The sequence below is a fragment of the Salmo trutta genome, chromosome 15 (genome assembly GCF_901001165.1).
Source record: "Salmo trutta chromosome 15, fSalTru1.1, whole genome shotgun sequence".
Classification (NCBI taxonomy): domain Eukaryota; kingdom Metazoa; phylum Chordata; class Actinopteri; order Salmoniformes; family Salmonidae; genus Salmo; species Salmo trutta.
In genome coordinates, this window is record NC_042971.1 from 922,608 (window position 1) to 945,033 (window position 22,426).

The 22,426-nt window shown below is 39.1% G+C and overlaps 1 long non-coding RNA gene across 1 annotated transcript; it reads left to right on the plus strand.

The window, feature by feature from the left end:
- The first annotated feature begins 1,145 nt into the window (after positions 1 to 1,145).
- Positions 1,146 to 3,516, plus strand: LOC115148367 (uncharacterized). The gene is made up of 2 exons (XR_003866632.1): positions 1,146 to 1,261; positions 3,049 to 3,516. It is a non-coding gene; the product is annotated as an uncharacterized LOC115148367 (long non-coding RNA).
- Positions 3,517 to 22,426: the final 18,910 nt, after the last annotated feature.

The window sequence follows — 22,426 nt, forward strand, 5'->3', positions numbered from 1 at the left end:
AGTTAGGTTTGTATGCAGTCTGGTGATATACCAGGGACTGGGGATGTAGTTAGGTTTGTATGCAGTCTGGTGATATTCCAGGGACTGGGGATGTAGTTAGGTTTGTATACAGTCTGATGATATACCAGGGACTGGGGATGTAGTTAGGTTTGTATACAGTCTGATGATATACCAGGGACTGGGGATGTAGTTAGGTTTGTATACAGTCTGGTGATATACCAGGGACTGGGGATGTAGTTAGGTTTGTATACAGTCTGGTGATATACCATGGACTGGGGATGTAGTTAGGTTTGTACAGTCTGGTGATATACCAGGGACTGGGGATGCAGTTAGGTTTGTACAGTCTGATGATATACCAGGGACTGGGGATGTAGTTAGGTTTGTACAGTCTGATGATATACCAGGGACTGGGGATGTAGTTAGGTTTGTGTACAGTCTGGTGATATACCAGGGACTGGGGATGTAGTTAGGTTTGTATGTAGTCTGATGATATACCAGGGACTGGGGATGCAGTTAGGTTTGTTTTCCTCTAGCTATTCTCCAGTTTGCTCCCAGCAGCGTTCATAGAGCATAGATCACTGTTAAACTAGGCTGCAGAGTTCCTTGTTTGACAGATAATTCAACCAGTGTGACCAGTGGGTTTCTTTAAATGAATGAATATCAAACTGCCTTAAATACAGATGTGAAGCACAGTATGTTTTAAATTCTCACTCAAAATATGCACTGCTCTTTTTGAACGTCTCAATATAATAATATTATTTAATGAAAGGAATGAAAAATACATTTGTGTGCAACAACAACTGCGTTTCCCTTCAGTCAGCAGACGGCGATGTGCGTCTTTCAGGCGATGCTGCAGCGTGACGTATAATCTAGTGGACGGAACACTTCTTCAACAACATCTAGTCAGCCACCTCGGTAGCCAACAGCCGAAACATTTAGACTGTTTCTGTGCATATTTGCCTCTGTTTTTTAAATATACTTCTGACATCTAGTTAATTGCCCCCATTTAAATGTTATAGGTACATTGTTAGTCAACTAGCTGGCTTGATAAATTAGCCTAGTACTAAACTAGTCGCTCATGCTAACTAGCTAGCTAGGTTTTTCTAAGAAGAAAAAGACGCGTTCAGAGTGAAAGAGGAGGAGGATGTTACAGTAAAAGAAGAGGAGGAAGAGGAGGATGCAGTTTTTGGAGTGAAGGAGGAGAAAGAGGGAGAGATTACTGTCATATTGACAGAGGAGTCAGGAGATCTGATTACCACCAGTAAGTACTGTCTTAAAAACGGGCTCTAACTGTCCAACTGTTTTGAACGAATGTGTTGTTTTAAAGCAGCATGCTACCGAAATTCTATACTTGAAAATGTTGTTCTGTACTATAGGAGTTTATGTTATAATGTTAAAGCTACATTTTAAAATGGGTGATTAAAGCCCTGAATGCTGATTGGCTGACAGCCGTGGTATATCAGGCCGTATACCATGGGTATGTCATGTATTTTTACTGTTCTAATTACGTTGGTAACATGTTTATAACAGCAATAAGACACCTCAGTGATAGATGGCCAATATACCACGGCTAAGGGCTGTATCCAGGCACGTTGTGTTGTGCATAAGGACAGTCTTTAACCGTGCTATATTGGCCATATACCACACTTCCTCTGGCCTTATTGCTTAACTGTAACATGTGTATACCATCAGAGTCCCCCCCCCACCTCAAAATCACAACTTAATTGTCTCACAGAATGGCAAACAAGTTATAAATGAAACGTTTGACGTGTGTCTATTGTAGGCCTTGTGTAGAGTGTGTATACCCGCAAAACACAGATTTCTAAATAATGTTGGAGAAATACATCAAATAAGAAGCATTATTGACATGAAATGGACATGTGTTATGGGGAGACTGAACATATAAGCAAAAGGACAAGCGTTTTGGGGAGACTGAACATATTAGCAAACGTCTGTGAGTTTGTAAGTGTTCAAAACAAAATAACAATTTTGAAGGAAAGGTGTGGCTAAACAAAAAATATATAATTTAGAGAAGATAGTAATGTCCATTATTACTTTAGAGATGAAGTAGGCCACCAACAAAACGTTATTAACAATGGATCAACTGCAGCCTTAAACATTGACTGAAATAGTAATATATATTATTATAGAGCTCTGCTCAGCCTATAAACATGACATTATCTATTATTATAGAGCTCTGATCAGCCTATAAACATGACATTATCTATTATTATAGAGCTCTACTCAGCCTATAAACATGACATTATATATTATTATAGAGCTCTGATCAGCCTGAAACATGACATTATCTATTATTATAGAGCTCTGCTCAGCCTATAAACATGACATTATCTATTATTATAGAGCTCTGCTCAGCCTATAAACATGACATTATCTATTATTATAGAGCTCTGATCAGCCTATAAACATGACATCTATTATTATAGAGCTCTGCTCAGCCTATAAACATGACATTATCTATTATTATAGAGTTCTGCTCAGCCTATAAACAAGACATTATCTATTATTATAGAGCTCTGCTCAGCCTATAAACATGACATTATCTATTATTATAGAGCTCTGATCAGCCTGAAACATGACATTATCTATTATTAGAGCTCTGCTCAGCCTAAAACATGACATTATCTATTATTATAGAGCTCTGTTCAGCCTATAAACATGACATTATCTATTATTATAGAGCTCTGCTCAGCCTATAAACATGACATTATCTATTATTATAGAGCTCTGCTCAGCCTATAAACATGACATTATCTATTATTATAGAGCTCTGCTCAGCCTGTAAACATGACATTATCTATCATTATGACATCATGACATTCCCTGAGAGATTAGATTTGGAGCTCTACATTGTTTTTAAATCTCACCGTCACCAAGTTTATTATTAATGATGTAATGTTGTGAAAACTGACCTCAGGGTATTGAGGGATCTAGTCTAGATTAAACCTCATAGGAAAACAATTTTATTGAATGGAGGTTTCATTCAGGACTCTCTGTTTAACTAAATAATCTATTTGTCTTTTGCAGGAGAGAGACCAGACTCTGACAGCAGGAAGAGTTCCTCAGAGGAATCAGACCCAGAGACGCCTAACCAACACCACTGCTCCCACTGTGGAAAGAGTTTTAGGTGGTTTGGGAGCCTGAAAATGCATGAGAGAACACATACAGGAGAAAAGCCCTACCACTGTTCCCATTGTGGGAAGAACTTTACTCAGTTAGGAGCCCTGGTTGGGCATGAGAGAACGCACACGGGAGAGAAGCCTTATCACTGTTCCCACTGTGGAAAGAACTTTACTCAGTTAGGAGCCCTGGTTGGGCATGAGAGAACACACACGGGAGAGAAGCCTTATCACTGTTCCCACTGTGGAAAGAGTTTTAGGTGGTTATGGGTCCTGAAAAAGCATGAGAGAATACATACTGGAGAGAAGCCTTATCACTGTTCTCACTGTGGAAAGACTTTTAGGTGGTTAGTGAGCCTGAAAACGCATGAGAGAATACACACAGGAGAAAAGCCTTTCCAATCTTCCCAGTGTGAAAAGAGTTTTAGGTGGTCAGGGAGTCTGCAAAAGCATGCGAGAAAACACACAGGAGAAAAGCCTTTCCAACATACTAATACACAGGAGGAGAAGACATACCACTGCTCTCATTGTGAAAAGACATTTTCCCAGTCAGAGGACCTGAAATCACACGAGAGAATAGAGAGGCTGTGTTCTGACTTGTGTTTTTGACTGAGAATTTGTCCACGGCCAGGATTCATAGGGCCAGGGTGTCCGCTATGGACACCTGGAAAAATCAGCAGTGGACATTTCTGAACGTTTTTCCAACAGACCTGAACATCCATGAACGGATCTCTATAATGTGTAACTATTTCTGATGTATGTATTGTTTAATAGATGTACTATGTTAGGTATATTTATCTGTGGTTTTATTTCAACAGATTTTACTGATGCTATTAGATTGCTGGGTGGGGGGAGTTTTATATATACAGTGCCTTCAGAAAGTATTCACACCCCTTGACTTGTCCCACATTTCGTTGTGTTACAGCCTAAATTGAAAATTTATTTGTATTTATTTTTATTTCACCTTTAACCAGGTAGGCTAGTTGAGAATAAGTTCTCATTTGCAACTGCGACCTGGCCAAGATAAAGCAAAGCAGTTCAACACATACAACAACACAGAGTTACACATGGAATAAACAAACATACAATCAATTATACAGTAGAAAAATCTATATACAGCATGTGCAAATGAGGTAGGATAAGAGAGGTTAGGCAATAAATAGGCCATGGATGTGAAGTAATTACAATATAGCAATTAAACACTGGAATGGTAGGGTGTGCAGAAGATGAATGTGCAAGTAGAGATACTGGGGTTCAATGGATTCAATACCCCATAATGTCAAAGTGGAATTATGTTTTTGGAAATGTTTACAAATTGAATTAAAAGCCTAAATACGTTCAGGAGTAAAGATTTTACTTAACAAGTCACATAATAAGTTGCATGGACTCACTGTGTGCAATAATAGTGTTTAACATGAGTTGTGAATGACTGCCTCATCTCTGTACCCCACACATACAATTATCTGTAATGTCCCTCAGTCGAGCAGTGAATTTCAAACACAGATTCAACCACAAAGACCAGGAAGGTTTTCCAATGCCTCGCAAAGAAGGGCATGTATTGGTGGATGGGTAAAAAAAAAGCAGACATTGAATATCCCTTTGAGCATGGTGAAGTTATTAATTACACTTTAGATGGTGTATCAATATACCCAGTCACTAACTCAGTTGCTGGAGAGGAAGGAAACCGCTCAGAGATTTCACCATGAGGCCAATGGTGACTTTAAAATAGTTACAGTGTTTAATGATTGTGATATGAGAAAACTGCGGATGGATCAACAACATTGTAGTTACTCCACAATACTAACCTAAATGACAGAGTGAAAAGAAGGAAGCATTCCCAGTCAGAGGACCTGAAATCACATGAGAGAATAGAGAGGCTGTTGGCACTAAAGTAATACTGCAAAAGAATGTGGCAAAGAAATTAACTTTATATCCTGAATACAAAGCGTTATGTTTGGGGCAAATCCAACACATCACTGAGTACCACTCTTCATATTTTCAAGCATGGTGGTGGCTGCATCATGTTATGGGTATGCTTGTCATTGGCGTCACTAGAGGCGACACTACATTCCTTGGTTCTAATCCAGGCTGTATCACAACCGGCTGTGATCGGAAGTCCCATAGCGCACAATTGGCCCAGCGTCGTCCAAGTTAGGGGAGGGTTTGGCCGGCCGGGACGTCCTTGTCCCATCGCGCTCTAGCGACTCCTTGTGGCGGTCAGCATGCACGCTGACTTCGGTCGCCAGCTGGACGGTGTTTCCTCCGACACATTGGTGTGGCTGGCTTCCAGGTTGGCAGGGTCGTGTTTCAGAGGACACATGGAACTCGACCTTCGCCTCTCCCCCGAGTCCATAGGGGAGTTGCAATTGGATATCATGAAATTGGTGAGAAAAAGGGGTAAAGGTACAACAACAACAACATATATATAATACACTGGTACTGAAATTAGATTTATATATATATACACTGGTACTGAAATTAGATTTATATATATAATACACTGGTACTGAAATTAGATTTATATAATACACTGGTACTGAAATTAGATTTATATATAATACACTGGTACTGAAATTAGATTTATATATATAATACACTGGTACTGAAATTAGATTTATATATATAATACACTGGTACTGAAATTAGATTTATATATATAATACACTGGTACTGAAATTAGATTTATATATATATACACTGGTACTGAAATTAGATTTATATATATAATACACTGGTACTGAAATTAGATTTATATATATAATACACTGGTACTGAAATTAGATTTATATATATAATACACTGGTACTGAAATTAGATTTATATATATAATACACTGGTACTGAAATTAGATTTATATATATATACACTGGTACTGAAATTAGATTTATATATATATACACTGGTACTGAAATTAGATTTATATACATATACACTGGTACTGAAATTAGATTTATATATATATACACTGGTACTGAAATTAGATTTATATATATAATACACTGGTACTGAAATTAGATTTATATATATAATACACTGGTACTGAAATTAGATTTATATAGATATACACTGGTACTGAAATTAGATTTATATATATAATACACTGGTACTGAAATTAGATTTATATATATAATACACTGGTACTGAAATTAGATTTATATATAAAATACACTGGTACTGTAATTAGATTTATATATATATACACTGGTACTGAAATTAGATTTATATATATAATACACTGGTACTGAAATTAGATTTATATATATAATACACTGGTACTGAAATTAGATTTATATATATAATACACTGGTACTGAAATTAGATTTATATATATATACACTGGTACTGAAATTAGATTTATATATATAAACACTGGTACTGAAATTAGATTTATATATATAATACACTGGTACTGAAATTAGATTTTTCGATGACCTGGCAGATGTGTAAAACCATGTAAACACCTGCAAGACTTCGGTTAGAAGTGAATCACCTGCCTGGACATCCTAAGAAGCACCAGAGACCTGCATTTTGAAGTGGGTTTAATAATACTTGTGAAAACTGACTTCAGGTGATTGAGGGATCTAATCTAGATTAAACATCATAGGAAGTTTTATCATGTGGAGGTTTCATTCAGGTATCTGTTTAATTAATTAAATAATCTGTTTGTCTTTGACAGGAGAGAGACCAGACTCTCCTTCTGACAGCAGGAAGAGTCCTTCAGAGGAACCAGACCCTGAGACGTTCAAACCAGCAGGACGACATCACTGCTCCCAGTGTGGAAAGAGTTTTACTCAGTTAGGGAGCCTGAGAACACATAAGAGAATACACACTGGAGAGAAGCCTTACACCTGCTCCTTGTGCGGAAAGAGTTTTAGGTGGTTAGGGAGCGTGGAAAGGCATGAGAGGACACACACAGGAGAAAAGCCTTTCCAATGTTCCCATTGTGGAAAGAGTTGCACCCAGTTAGGGAGCCTGAAGGAGCATGAGAGAATACACACAGGAGAAAAGCCTTACCACTGCTCCCACTGTGGAAAGAGATTTACCCGGTTAAGGTACCTGAAAGAGCATGAAAGAATACATACACATACACAGGAGAAGAAGACATACCACTGCTCTCATTGTGGAAAGACATTTTCCCAGTCAGAGGACCTGAAATCACATGAGAGAATAGAGAGGCTGTGTTCTGACTTGTGTTTTTGACTGAGAATTTGTGATTTTGTTTGGACCGTCAGACTTGAGTTCACTTTGTGTAATGTTAGTGCACTATTTTTTATCACGATTAATCCATTGTCTGGAAGGGTTAAAAATACACTGAAAACATCCAAAATACATCCTGTGTTAAAATCTACAATGCCATGTAAAAACAAGATGACATTGAGGTTAAATAAAGGGTGCTTTACCAATGTAACATATTTTGACACGTCCACTGTGGGGCTCTGCAGAGTCATAACATCCATAACAACTACAGGTCAAACAGGGAAATGGTTCACATCGTTTTTCCACCATTCATTTTCCCCATAGGGCTGTGTTTTGTTTAGGCTCACCGTGGTGTGACGTTTTGATAACCATGTAAATCTCTCTAGGTCAAGGTGACTGAGGAAACACAGTGTGTTGTGAATTTATTGTAATGTTTTTAAAATGGTATAACTGCTTTTATTTTAGCTGGACCCCAGGAAGAGTAGCTGCTGCCTTGGCAGGAACTAATGGGGATCCATAATAAACCCCAGGAAGAGTAGCCGCTGCCTTGGCAGGAACTAATGGGGATCAATAATAAACCCCAGGAAGAGTAGCTGCTGCCTATATTTGTCTCTCTTTACTCTCGGATTCTAAAATGCTAATTAGCGTCAAAGTAGACGACATGCAAGACTACAAATCCCTGCAACCTCCTGCATGTCATCTCTAGCCGACACCTTTCACAGAACAGTTCACTGAATTGTCCATTGAAATAAATGTTGACAATTTAATCATTGCTACATTAAGGCCTGATTGGTGGAGTGCTGCAGAGATGATCGTCCTTCTGGAAGGTTCTCCCATCTCCACAGAGGAACTCTGGAGCTCTGTCAGAGTGAACATCGGGTTCTTGTTCACCTCCCTGACCAAGGCCCTTCTCCCACGATTTCTCAGTTTGGCCGGGCGGCCGGCTCTAGGAAGAGTCTTGGTGGTTCCAAACTTCTTCCATTTAAGAATGATGGAGGCCTCTTTGTTCTTGGGGACCTTCAATGCTGCAGACATTTTTTGGAACCCTTCGCCAGATCTGTGCCTCGACACAATCCTGTCTCAGAGCTCTATGGACAATTCCTTTGGACCTCATGGCTTGGTTTTTGCTCTGACATGCACTGTCAACTGTGGGACCTTACATAGACAGATGTCTGCCTTTCAAATCATGTCCAATCAAATGCATTTACCACAAGTGGACTCCAATCAAGTTGTAGAAACATCTCAAGGATAATCAATGGAATCAGGATGCATCTGAGCTCAATTTCGAGTCTCATAGCAAAAGGTCTGAATACCTAAGTAAATACATTTGCAAAAATCTCTAAAAACCTGTTTTCACTCTGTCATTATGGGGTATTGTGATGTCATTATGGGGTATTGTGATGTCATTATGGGGCATTGTGATGTCATTATGGGGTATTGTGTGTAGATTGATGAGGGGGGGGAAAGTACATTTTAGAATAAGGCTGTAACGTAACAAAATGTGGAAAATGTGAAGGGGTCTGAATACTTTACTTTTCTACCGCAGTTTTGTACATGATCAAATCAAAGTTTATACACTGTCATGTGATACGTGATATAGAAAAGTCCAATCTTAGGAGAGTACATGGTAGGCACTATACTGTGTGTCTGCAGGTGTCTATCTGGTCAAAACCACTGATACAGGAGCCCCTCCCCTCTCTGGTGGGATGGATCATGTCTACAGAGAAACCTAGAATCAAATACTTAGATTTGTGTGTATTGGGTCTATGTTGTGAAATTGTTAGATATTACTTGTTAGATATTACTGCACTGTCGGAGCTAGAAACACAAGCATTTCACTGCACCCACATTAATATCTTCTAAACATGTGTATGTGACCAATAAAATGTGATTTGATTTTGATTTGAAATAAACGTCCTATTTATCAAAGGTGCTTTTGGCTGGGGTCAAAATGACTCCAAAGGATTTGAATTTGTTAAAAGTCCATATTGATACAGAAACACTAAATCATGATTTAGATTTACTAACAACAAGTTGATTGACAAAGTCATGAAAAATTTAATAGAATTGAATAAACCACATTTTGGCTATGATAAAAGATATGCCTCTGGGGTCAAAATGATCCATGTCAGAAGTATGGTTCAATGCAAATATGTAGTGGGTGTAAAGTTTGTTTTAAATTCTCACTCATTAAACACGAATCAATCAACACATGCTTCTCTTTGAACGACTTAATATAATATTAAACTTTCCTGAAATAAATGAAAAATAAACGTTTGGTTCCTCAACTGCGTTGCCCTCCAGTCAGCAGATGGCGATGTGCGTCTTTTAGGTTCAGGCGATGCTGCCAGTGTGACGTATAATCTAGTGGACGGGACGCTCCTTCAACAACAACAGCTAGTCAGACACCTCGGTAGCTTTCTAGCAAACATAGCTACAACATTCACGCTCTTTACACTGTTTTGGTGTATATTAGTCGCTGTGTATTAAACATACTTCTGTCGTATGTACTTGTTGGCCCATTTAATTATATATTTACGTTGTTTGTCAGCTAGCTGGTTTGCTAAGTTAGCTTAGAACTAGGCTAGTCGCTAATGCTAGCTAACATCCCCGACCATGAGTTCACTAAGCTACTCTCCTCCTGCTAAAGAAGAGGAGGTCTGCTGGACGGAGAAAGAAGCTCTCGTCAAAGAGGAGGAGGAAGAGAAGGATGTTACAATACGAAAACAAGTAGAGGGTGAAGCTGTTACCGTGAAAGAAGAAGAAGAGAAAGACGTTTCAGTGAAAGAAGAGGAAGATGCGTTCAGAGTGAAAGAGGAGGAGGGGGAGATGACTGTCACATCGATAAAGGAGGAGGAAGAAGAGGAGGAAACTGGATATCTGGGCACGGTTTCCCAAACGCATCTTAAGGCGTCCAATGGTTCTAACGGTGAACTTAGCCATAAGATGGGTTTGAGAAACCATTCCCTGATTAACACTAGTAAGTACTGTCTTAAATACAGAGGCACAAACTCTGCAGTTGTTGAACTGATGTGTGGTGTTAAAGGGGAAATCTGCAATAGCTACATCCATATTTGGACTTTAAATTATTAATTTATAGCCATTGATTCTTGAAGAATATAACACATGCCTCATGAGCTTAGTTCAACTGTTGTACCCCATCACAACCCCAAATAAGCTTTTTTTACTCCAATGTTTAGAAACAATGTAAATCAACACTGTATAGCCTCAACATGGTTAAAACTATAATGTTGATATCATGGATGGTCAGTCCTTGCATCCGTAGGTCTGTCTATGAATTTGAAAGTAGTTACATTTCTCCAACCCCATCATCTTATTACCAAAACAGTGTTTGAACTGCAGATTGCTGGGCTGTGTGGGTTTTTTCAACAGTAACAAAATGGCTGCCCTGAGACTTGGTTTGGTAAACAGCTGAGGGATGGGGGATGGAGAAATGTAACCACTCTCAAATTCATAGAGAAGCTATTGTAGCAACCGTAACCCAAAACCTAGCGACCTCTCAAGAAATTAAGACATCTTGACGTAAGTTATAAAGTGTTGGCGAAACATGCCTAGATTCAATTATATTAATGAATTGTTTTGAACCCTTCTCATAGTTGGTGCCTTGACGGATTTGTAAAAAACAGTTTGTCATAAAACACAATTTTTTATTTATTGAAATGTAACCTTTGATTAACTAAGCAAGTCAGTTAAGAATAAATTCTTATTTAGAATGACTGCCTACCCCGGAGGACGCTGGGCCAATTGTCGATTCCCACAGGGGGCCAGTACGGAGAAAGAAGAATGTATGAAATGTATGTAAGTTGCTCTGGAAAAGAGCGTCTGCTGAATGACTAAAATGTAAATGTTCTTTCTACCAATCGCTCCATGTGTTTTAATAAAATCAACTATATGTACATAACATGTCTGATGCTTTAAGCATGCTGTTTGATTAAATAATTACAGATACACAAGTTACTCGAGGGAGCCAGTCATCTATATAACCTAACCAGAAGAAGAAGAAATTCTTCCCGACTGCCGTTATGCTCCTGAAGTTTTCAGTAATTAACTACACCAGCGGTCATCAAACTTTTTCCATTTAGACTTTTTCCATCTGCGTGCCAGTTATGATTTTCATATCAACATTTTTGTGGAACAGTTTAATTTAATTTATAATAGTATCTCAAAATCATTGTCTGTGATTAATCTACATTCTATCTAAATCTAAATGAAAATTATACAAATCTAAAAGTAACTTTTATTGCCATTGCCAACTATGTAAAAAAATAGCCTACATAACAAATAAAAACATTGCATTCTGCAGGTAGAAAATATCCTGATAAAAATAAATATCCTATTAATCACATTGCCTGCACATGGCCTGTCTACAACGAACTTGAAACATTGTATCAACTGGATCCTCCGAAACTTGTGATGGCAAGCTTGCTACATTGTATAAAATATTCTGGGCCCTCAGTTTCCTGCTCCAGTGAGTTCTGGACAGACACAGCTGTTGGCTATTTGTGCAAAGGATAAAAAGTAATCAGGTCTTTTATGACATTTCCACTGGATCAGAGCATTATTTTTCCCTTTTATGCTGAGTGGTTATCGAAAGGACGAGAGCTGGAAATATTTTACGAAAATACTTTGAGGAACTATTGCCATTCGCAAATGATTTTGATTAGACTTTGTTTACTTGCTGTTTGAGGTGAAGAAAAATGTATTTGCGAAGCTCCACAGCTCATTAGTGGTGGTGCATTAAGACAATCAGAAATACTATCTGACATCACCAAATGGGCACATTTATAGGCCTACATTTGCACACAGGCCAGGTAGACTAGTCCTACTTCTATATGTGTAATCAGGTGTGCGTCCTTACTCAACATTGACAGGAGTGTTTCAAACAAAAGACAATTAATAAACTGACAAACCTGACGTATCTTGCGGGTCAGGTCTGGGTGGTCTGCCAGGGGCCGTTTCATTTAGTATCTGTTTGGGTCGGCATTGAGAATGATTGTATTTCCCCATAGTATGTTGTACCGAAGTTGACCAACTGAAAGGGAGTGTAACTTTATGACTATTGTTGGATTCGGGCTAAACTAGGCCTTCCCTGTGGCTCAGTTGGTAGAGCATGGTGTTTGCAACGCCAGCATGGTGTGTGCAACACCAGGGTTGTGGGTTCGATTCCCACGGGGGGCCAGTACAAAAAAAAAATGCATGAAATGGAATGTATGCATTCACTACTGTAAGTCGCTCTGGATGAGAGCGTCTGCTAAATGACAAAAATGTAAAATGTAACTCCAAAAAGTTATGGGACACTGTAAAGTCCATGGAGAATAAGGGCACCTCCTCCCAGCTGCCCACTGCACTGAGGCTAGGAAACATTGTCACCACTGATAACTCCACGAGAATTTCAAGAAGCATTTCTCTACAGCTGGCCATGCTTTCCTCCTGGTTACCCCGGCCAACAGCTCCGCAGCTTCTTGCCCAAGCCTCCCCAGCTTCTCCTTCACCCAAATCCAGATAGCTGATGTTCTGAAAGAGCTGCAAAACCTGGACCCGTACAAATCAGCTGGGCTAGACAATCTGGACCCTCTCTTTCTAAAATTATTTGCCGCCATTGTGGCAACCCTTATTACTAGTCTGTTCAACCTCTTTCGTATCGTCTGAGATTCCTAAAGATTGGAAAGTTGCTGCGGTCATCCCCCTCTTCAAAGGGGGTGACACTCTAGACCCAAACTGTTACAGACCTATATCCATCCTGCCCTGCCTTTCTAACGTCTTCGAAAGCCAAGTTAACAAACAGATCACTGACCATTTTGAATCCCACCGTACCTTCTCCGCTGTGCAATCCGGTTTCCGAGCTGGTCACGGGTGCACCTCATCCATGCTCAATGTACTAAACGATATCATAACCGCCATCGATAAAAGACAGTACTGTGCAGCCGTCTTCATCAACCTGGCCAAGGCTTTCGACTCTGTCAATCACCGTATTCTTATTGGCAGACTCATCAGCTGATAAGAACAACCGATCAATCAACAACCGATCGCTGCCTACACCCGCCCGACTAGCATCACTACTCTGGATGGTTCTGACTTAGAATATGTGGACAGCTACAATACCTAGGTGTCTGGTTAGACTATAAAATCTCCTTCCAGACTAATATTAAAATATTAAGCATCTCCAATCCAAAATGAAATCTAGAACCGGCTTCCTATTTCGCAACAAAGCCTCCTTCAGTCACGCTGCCAAACATACCCTCGTAAAACTGACTATCCTACTGATCCTTAACTTCGGCGATGTCATTTACAAAATAGCCTCCAACACTCTACTCAGCAAACTGGATGCAGTCTATCACAGTGCCATCCGTTTTGTCACTAAAGCCCCATATACCACCCACCACTGCGACCTGTATGCTCTTGTCGGCTGGCCCTCGCTACATATTCGTCGCCAAACCCACTGGCTCCAGGTCATCTATAAGTCTTTGCTAGGCCGCCTTAACTCAGCTCACTGGCCACCATAGCAACACCCACCCATAGCACGCGCTCCAGCAGGTATATCTCACTGGTCATCCCCAAAGCCAACACCAACTTTGGCCGCCTTTCCTTCCAGTTCTCTGCTGCCAATGATTGGAACGAATTGCAACAATCGCTGAAGTTGGAGACTTATATCTCCCTCACTAACTTTAAGCATCAGCTATCTGAGCAGCTTACCGATCGCTGCAGCTGTACATAGTCCATCTGTAAATAGCCCATCCAACTGCCTACCTCATCCCCATGTTTTTATTTACTTTTTTTGCTCTTTTGCCCACCAGTATTTCTACTTACACATCATCATCTGCACATCTATCTCTCCAGTGTTAATTTGCTAAATTGTAATTACTTCGCTACTATGGCCTATTTATTGCCTTACCTCCGTACTCCATTTGCACACACTGTATATAGATTTTTCTATTGTGTTATTGACTGTACGTTTGTTTATCCCACGTGTAACTGTTGTTTGTGTCCCACTGCTTTGCCTTATCTTCACCAGGTCACAGTTGTAAATGAGAACTTGTTCTCAACTGGCCTACCTGGTTAAATAAAGGTCAATATATATATATATATATATATATATATATATATATCGTAACTTTATTGACACCCAAATGGATACTGTCATTAATGCGGTTCTTCAATAATTACACATAATAATTAATACTGTAGCTGTTTAGTTAGTGACATGTTCAACTATCATCAGCTGATCCAGGAAATAATTTTCTGAATGACAGTCACATGACAAACATCACGACATGCAACAACAACCAAAGTGCTTCTTCTTTCATTACTCTGGTAAAGACAATTATGCCGTGCTCCATGTTGGATCCAACATTCTTACTTTGGTCATAGAGATACTTGATACACAGAGATACTTAGCTCATGTGTAGAGAACTGTTCCTTGATGGATAGGCTATTGTACAACACAGAGCTATTTTCCTATATTTGTTGTTAGGTGATGTTATGGGCAAATTTTGCAAACAAACAGTGTACAAACCCTCATTGTCACCTTGATGGAAAAGCCAAAGAGCGGTTGATTTGCAACAATAACACAAACATATTAAGCAGGAGATTCAAATGAGCCTTACAATTATAATCCAAAGTAGTGTGAAATGAACTCATAAGCAACCTGGAAATTGAGGTTACTCCCCTGAGTTTTCCCCATTCACATTCAGAATACATTGTGAAAAACTAAAATCTTTTCTCACCATTTTTGCTCCAGGCAAATATACTACATCCATAACTAGTGGTTTCCTCATTACCAGATATACTACATCCATAACTAGTGGTTTCCTCATTACCAGATATACTACATCCATAACTAGTGGTTTCCTCATTACCAGATATACTACATCCATAACTAGTGGTTTCCTCATTACCAGATATACTACATCCATAACTATCGGTTTCCTCATTACCAGATATACTACATCCATAACTAGTGGTTTCCTCATTACCAGTTATACTACATCCATAACTAGTGGTTTCCTCATTACCAGATATACTACATCCATAACTAGTGGTTTCCTCATTACCAGATATACTACATCCATAACTAGTGGTTTCCTCATTACCAGATATAGTACATCCATAAATATCGGTTTCCTCATTAGTGGGGAGGAGTTTCTACAATCAAATTGCATGTGCATCGCCCTGATGCCGCAATTTTAGCTTACACAGAAAGGGGCCTATATTGGAGACCAAAAGTCGTCTGGCACACTGTTTAGAGTTTCAACTACATGAATAACGTATTTCTAGCCTACAATCATCGATGTTACTACTAATGTGAAAACAAGACAAAATATGACTATTCTTGCTCATTTTAAGACAAATGTCAAGTAATCGTTACATTCATTACAGATGTCAATTGTTGTACAACATCATGGCTACGCTGTTAGCATCACCTTGGACCTTACAGTGGATTTTCGCTGTTGTGGGCCTTTAACCATCTGTCTGACTTTGTTGTTCACACAGGAGAGAGACGGGACTATCGTGGATCCTCTGGGGAGCCTCAACAACCTCGTGATGCTGAAGAGGCAGAGAAGAGTCTCTCCAGATCAGAACACCTCAATAATCACCTGCAGAGATCCACAGGGAAGAGAACTCACTGCTCCTCTGACTGTGGGAAGAGATGCACCTCATCAGGCATTAAAATTAATCAGAGAATCCACACAGGAGAGAAACCTTATAGCTGTGATCAATGTGGGAAGAGTTTTACTCAGTCAAGCAGCCTGATATCACACCAGAGAACACACACTGGAGAGAAACCTTTTAGCTGTGATCAATGTGGGAAGAGTTTTACTGCATCTGATCATCTGACAGTACACCAGAGAACACACACAGGAGAGAAACCTTATAGCTGTGATCAATGTGGGAAGAGTTTCACTACATCAAGCATTCTGACTGTACACCAGAGAAAACACACAGGAGAGAAACCTTATAGCTGTGGTAAATGTGGGAAGAGTTTTGGTTAATCTGGAGATCTGACAGTGCACCAGAGAACACACACAGGAGAGAAACCTTATAGCTGTGGTAAATGTGGGAAGAGTTTTGGTCGATCTGCACATCTGACTCAACACAAGAGAACACACACAGGAGAGAAATATTTTGGCTGTGTAATCAATGTGGGAAGAGATACTCTGATAAAAGGCCTCTGATCAAACATCAGAAAATACATGAAGGAGTTGTTTCATGATATCAATGAAATAATGTCACAATGTAGAATGTTTTAACATTGTAGTAGCAGTATATTAATGATGTCACAATGTAGAATGTTTAACATTGTAGTAGGAGTATTTTAATGATGTCACAATGTAGAACCCTAAACGTTTGTCCCCTGTTCTATTGATTTCAACATGATATGGATATTAGCTTCAGGGGGGAAATCCAGGTTCTGAAATGGAAGAGTTACTATTTATGAGATTTAACAAAAAGTGACTAACAAAAAAGGAGTTCTGTTACACTTACCATGTTGGTGACGCACAGGAATCAAAATGCATCACTTCAAAATGTATCTAGCTGTTTTCTACAAATTGTCCTCTAACCAGGGATGTACACATTATTCCCAGATTCCGTGTGGTTTTTGAGCTGTTAGTTTTAACAGGACGTGCAATCTCATCTCCCTCCTCTCGGCACAATTGATTTCAACACGTTATCGATGAGTTATGACAAATAAGTGTTGTGTTCCTTTGTTTAGCGACCCCTACATTTAAATGTATCACTCCAAAATGTGGCTGACTGTCTTCTGCAGGTTGTCCTCTAATCAGTGAGGTAAAATATATCTCCCATTTCCATGTGTTTTTTTTTGTTGTGTTAGTTTCAACATCACGTACAACCTGATTTCCCCCCTAATCGATATCAGTGATTTATTGGTACTTGTCAAAACAACAGTGTTTTTGGTGCTTGTGCAGTTTATAAGGAGCTTGTTTAAAAAAAAATACAAGTAATATGATTATTGTAGCAGATGTTTGTGTATATAGCACATTTTTTGTTTAGGTTTTCAATGTATCACAAACTCTGCATATTGGTTATTGATTTAGACACGATAAAACTTTGTTTTGACAGTGGGGCTATCCCACCTAGCAACATGTCATTGAAAAGCCATTGAAAATAAGATTATGCAACCAAATATTTAATATTTACATTTCATGTAAGAGTTGGTAATGATTATTATTAATGCAACCAACTGACCATTTTTGGGTACAATTATATTGACATTGTTGCCCTGCTTTTAGAATATCAGGGTTAATTCTCATTCTCAAATGTCTGTGTTAAGGACAACTTGGTTGCTGATTGTCTCAAGGGTGGGCAGTCAAAAAGTTTTGCGTTTAGGCAGTGAGTTGCCATGGATCAGAATTTATTTTGACTGCACGTTCTTCAGTATTGGAGATGAGTTTTATTTGGACTCGTTCCAAGGGGACGAGTGTTCTAGAAGCTCGTGAGTTTTAGGAAGACGAGAGTTCTAGAAGCTAGTGAGGAAAAAAAAATATGTTTTATTGTTGTCAGCCAGTAGACACCATGTTTATTTTGGTGAAGGTGAAGCATTGTAGTTGATTATAATGTGAAATGTGAGTTGTTTTCTGTTGGTGGTAAGCATTCTCTTAAGTTGTTATAGTCTTTGGTTTTTCCATTTCTGTTAGTCAGTATGTGTTACACCGGCTTGTCCATCTCGTTAGTGGGAAGGTGTTTCACCTGAGCTGGTCCAGGTTCTATTTAAGAGTGTCTGGCCCAGTGCTCCAGTTGTCTTGATACATGTGGAGAGTCAACACCTTTAGTTGCGCCACCTTTTTGGTTTACTTCCTGTCTTTAAGTTTGGTGTGTGTTTTTCTTTTGTTTGCCTCTTCTTGGGCAGATTTAGTGGGTCTCATAGTGGGTGTCTTTTAGGTCCCAGTTGTTGTTACTAGTCAACTTTCAGTGGACACTGAGAGCAAAACTGCATTATTATGTTATAATACTTTTATTGCATCAAATGGTTGTTTTATGCAACAGAATAGAGGGTTCTTATAACTATTGTGTCTGTGTTCTACTGAGGATGGGCCTCTGGGAGAAAATACTGAGAGGAGATTTACAATGTCTTTTGGGCGATAAAACCTAAAGAGACCGCATTCCAGAGCATGAGTTAATGTTTCTGTTCTATATGGTACCAGGGAGAGATGACCCCAGGGCCAGACCCTGGTCTCTACACAAAGAGTACTGTTTTTACAGCAGATACTGTCTGCTGAGAATTATAAGTATCTTTCATACAAATGTTAACCTTGTGACCCGTTCTATACATCTGTTGTTGGTCATGTAGGTTAAAAGGGGTGTATCTTGGCTGTAAAAGACCTTTGTACTTTTGTCTCGGGGCTCTCAACGAATCATCTGGGGGTGATTCATCTCTCAACGAATCATCCGGGGGTGATTCATCTCTCAACGAATCATCTGGGGGTGGTTCATCTCTCAACGAATCATCTGGGGGTGATTCATCTCTCTCAATGAATCATCTGGGGGTGATTCGTCGACCAGCCATCATTATCGTAGAGCACTCAATCGATTCACTTTATATATGTGTGTTGTTTTGACCTGCTCCCATATTAATAAGTGAATAAAGATTTAGTTTCAGAATTACTCTGACTTGTGTGATAAGTTTGTCTCCTTATTTGATATTAAAGAAATTAACCACATTTGGCGATGGGGATGTGAATCTTGACTTGGTGACCGCTCCTGACGACCTCGGTAAATGGTGCACGAGGGATCCCTCTAACATTGGGATCTCAGGGAAACCACACTTCGGGAACGGAGCAAATGGACCCACCTTTGATCTGAGAGGCAGCGAGCCGAGTGGATACCACATCTCGAACGTAGTTTAAAAATAAAGAATGAGGTGAGCGAAACAAGTGGATTTTTTAGAAAAGCCTCGTAGGCTCAGAGTGTGTTTTCCTGAGTGAGGGGGGCACCTTGGAGGTGTAAAGAGGGGCGAGCCAGCTATCTGTGTGAGCTGTATGAAACCTAGAATCTGTGTTTACTAGTTAAGACCATTTATGATATAGTATAAGATAGTAAGGTGCCCCTGTAATTGTTTTAAACATGTAATTATTTTAAACCTGTAATTGTTTTAAACCTGTACCCCATTTTAGAAGTATTGAAAGATGTAAATGTATGAGTTACATTATCCTAGGAACTAACTATGAGATAGAAATGTGAAAATATTCCTGCAGGTTAAAATATTGTTGAAAAACAAGTAATTGATTAGGTATGTTTGGGAATAGCATTGTGTGACTGTGATATGAGAGTTGTGTGACTGTGATATGAGAGTTGTGTGACTGTGATATGAGAGTTGTGTGACTGTGGTATGAGAGTTGTGTGACTGTGATATGAGAGTTGTGTGACTGTGATATGAGAGTTGTGTGACTGTGGTATGAGAGTTGTGTGACTGTGGTATGAGAGTTGTGTGACTGTGATATGAGAGTTGTGTGACTGTGATATGAGAGTTGTGTGACTGTGATATGAGAGTTGTGTGACTGTGATATGAGAGTTGTGTGACTGTGATATGAGAGTTGTGTAACTGTGATATGAGAGTTGTGTGACTGTGATATGAGAGTTGTGTGACTGTGATATGAGAGTTGTGTGACTGTGATATGGGAGTTGTGGAAATGAGTCTTAATCTGTCGTCTGGATAGTAACATATAGAAATATGCTTAATCAGATGATTGAAATGTGGATAATAAGCGGGATGATATTTTAGAAAGCAGCGGAAGGTCTATAGTTCCTGGGAGGCTTGATTTTGCAGTGGTGTCTGGGAGATTAGAGAACCGAGAACAAAAGTTTATTTTTTGTTCTGCCTTGAGTATGTTTGGAGAGCTGCTTCGTAGCTATGGGGAGTCCTTGAAAAAGCAAATGGAATGGTTGTCGTGAGTACCTGAGAATTTCTTACGTTTTATATGGATTCTGTGAATATATGAAAATATGATGAATTGTATGTGTGTATAATGATTACTAGAGATTTGATAAAGTAATACTGGAAATATAATTAGATACAATTTAAACAACCCATATGTAGACGGACGTAGGTTTTGAGTTGGTATCTTTAATGGATCATTTGATAAAGATGAGGTTTCAGCATTATTAAACAGTCTACAAAGTCTGGCCAGTTGTCTCAGAAACTGATGGGAGTGTGTCCACTTTAGGGTAAGTTACCCTAACGATGTAACTATAAAACGCTTACTGGATTTTCTCCATCCAGGTACTACATTTGAAATAAAACTGCCCTTAAGGCCTGGGGGGGGGGGGGGGGGGGTTCTTCCCAGTATGAGAGGAGTTGCTGGATTTATTGAATAAACCTTTTTCCATAAAGTTAGAGTGAACAAAGGTGGCTGACCTGCTGTTGATGCTGAAGAACCGTCCACTAGATTATACGTCACAGTGGCAGAGTCACCTGAAAGACGCACATCGCCATCTGCTGCCTGGAGTTGGTATCGCAGTTGAGAAAATACTTTCAGATAAAAAGCTCAAAAGCGACTGCCTCTAAAAACCAACGACTCACTTTGAAAACGGGCGATGTGGCATCATATACATTTATTATAGTGTAAAAATGTACTTCAAAGTGTAGATAAATAGAATAACTTTGGTCATACCCACTCAGCACGTGACGTCCAAGGACGTTGAATTATGGGCGATATCAGGTCTGTCTGTTTCACCCTAAAATAGTCATCCCAAATTGGGCTGTGTATAACTATGTAAATGTCTCTCGGACAAGGTGACTTTTATCAATATACACTCTAAAAACTAAAGGTTCCTGGAGTATCCTTTAGGGGTTCTTCAAATTGAAACTGTGGGGGAACACCTAAAAGTTATTTGAAGAACCTTTTGTGGGAACCCCTATAAGTTCTCTGAAGAACCCCTTATCATGGTTCCTCAAAGAACCTTTTGGGGTTCGTTTTTTTAACTACTTGTCCACCCTCTCTCCATTATAAAGCAATATTTTAATAATAATAATAACAATATTGATTTAAATAATTCATTGTTTATTTAGTGGTACCACAAATGTGAATTAATATTTACAAAACAATTTACCAAACAAAACACATTACCAAATTGCAACATTTCTGCAGACATGTCAGACCATAATAAATAATACATTTACTTTGTATAGTGCTTTTCATGACATTTAAAATATATAAATAATAATGTACAATAAAAACAACATTGAAAATGAATCATAGGTAAACTAACAATATTGTAGACTAGATGCTAAATACACATTTTTCAGCTTTAGTGTGTATATCATATCCACTTAGTTATGTTAGGAAGTTTTCCATCTTTATGACCGGCCCTGGTAACTTCACCCCAACTTCTCTGATCCCCAGAACACAGTAACTTAACAACATAATTGTTTTTCTGACATTTTGGGGACATTTAAGGGAAAATAAAAAATACAGCCGTAGCAGAGCCCCAAGTCCCATGGGGACGTCCTCGAGGGCCTGGATGTTCTCCCCATCAAAGGCCAGCGGGATTTCACTCTCATGGTGAAATGGATGTGCAGTAAAGGAGAGAAGAGCGGTGAAATCTATGTCAACAAAAGTAAGAAAAGATTAATACACATACAATTAACAAAGAACAGAACAAATGTTCAGCTGTAGTTTTATATAAGCATGCACACCTATGTTTATGAAGAAACAGATGATTGGTGCATAGGCATACCTTGTCACGGACATAAAGTCCACTCGGGTCCTCATTGAAGAGGTAGGGCAAGAGCAGAATCGCTGCTGTGGTCTCCAGTCCTAGTAAAGTAAAGCAATGATCTTACTACACTTGCTAATTTCATTACAAAATACATTAGAGAAAGGGAAGGAATAAGAGCAAATTCCTCTTCTGTATTGTCCTTCAGGGACTGTCAAAATAGCAGGATGATGTCCTCACCCCTGCCTCGCCTCTCGACCTCTGATAGTCCTTGAATTATCTTTTTGTCTATATCCATTCCATGGACTTGATTCATTTCTGAAAATATCTGAGAAGATAATTTGCACACATTTGTACGCTAATAGATTTCAGTTTGTATTGACTGCTATGTAGGT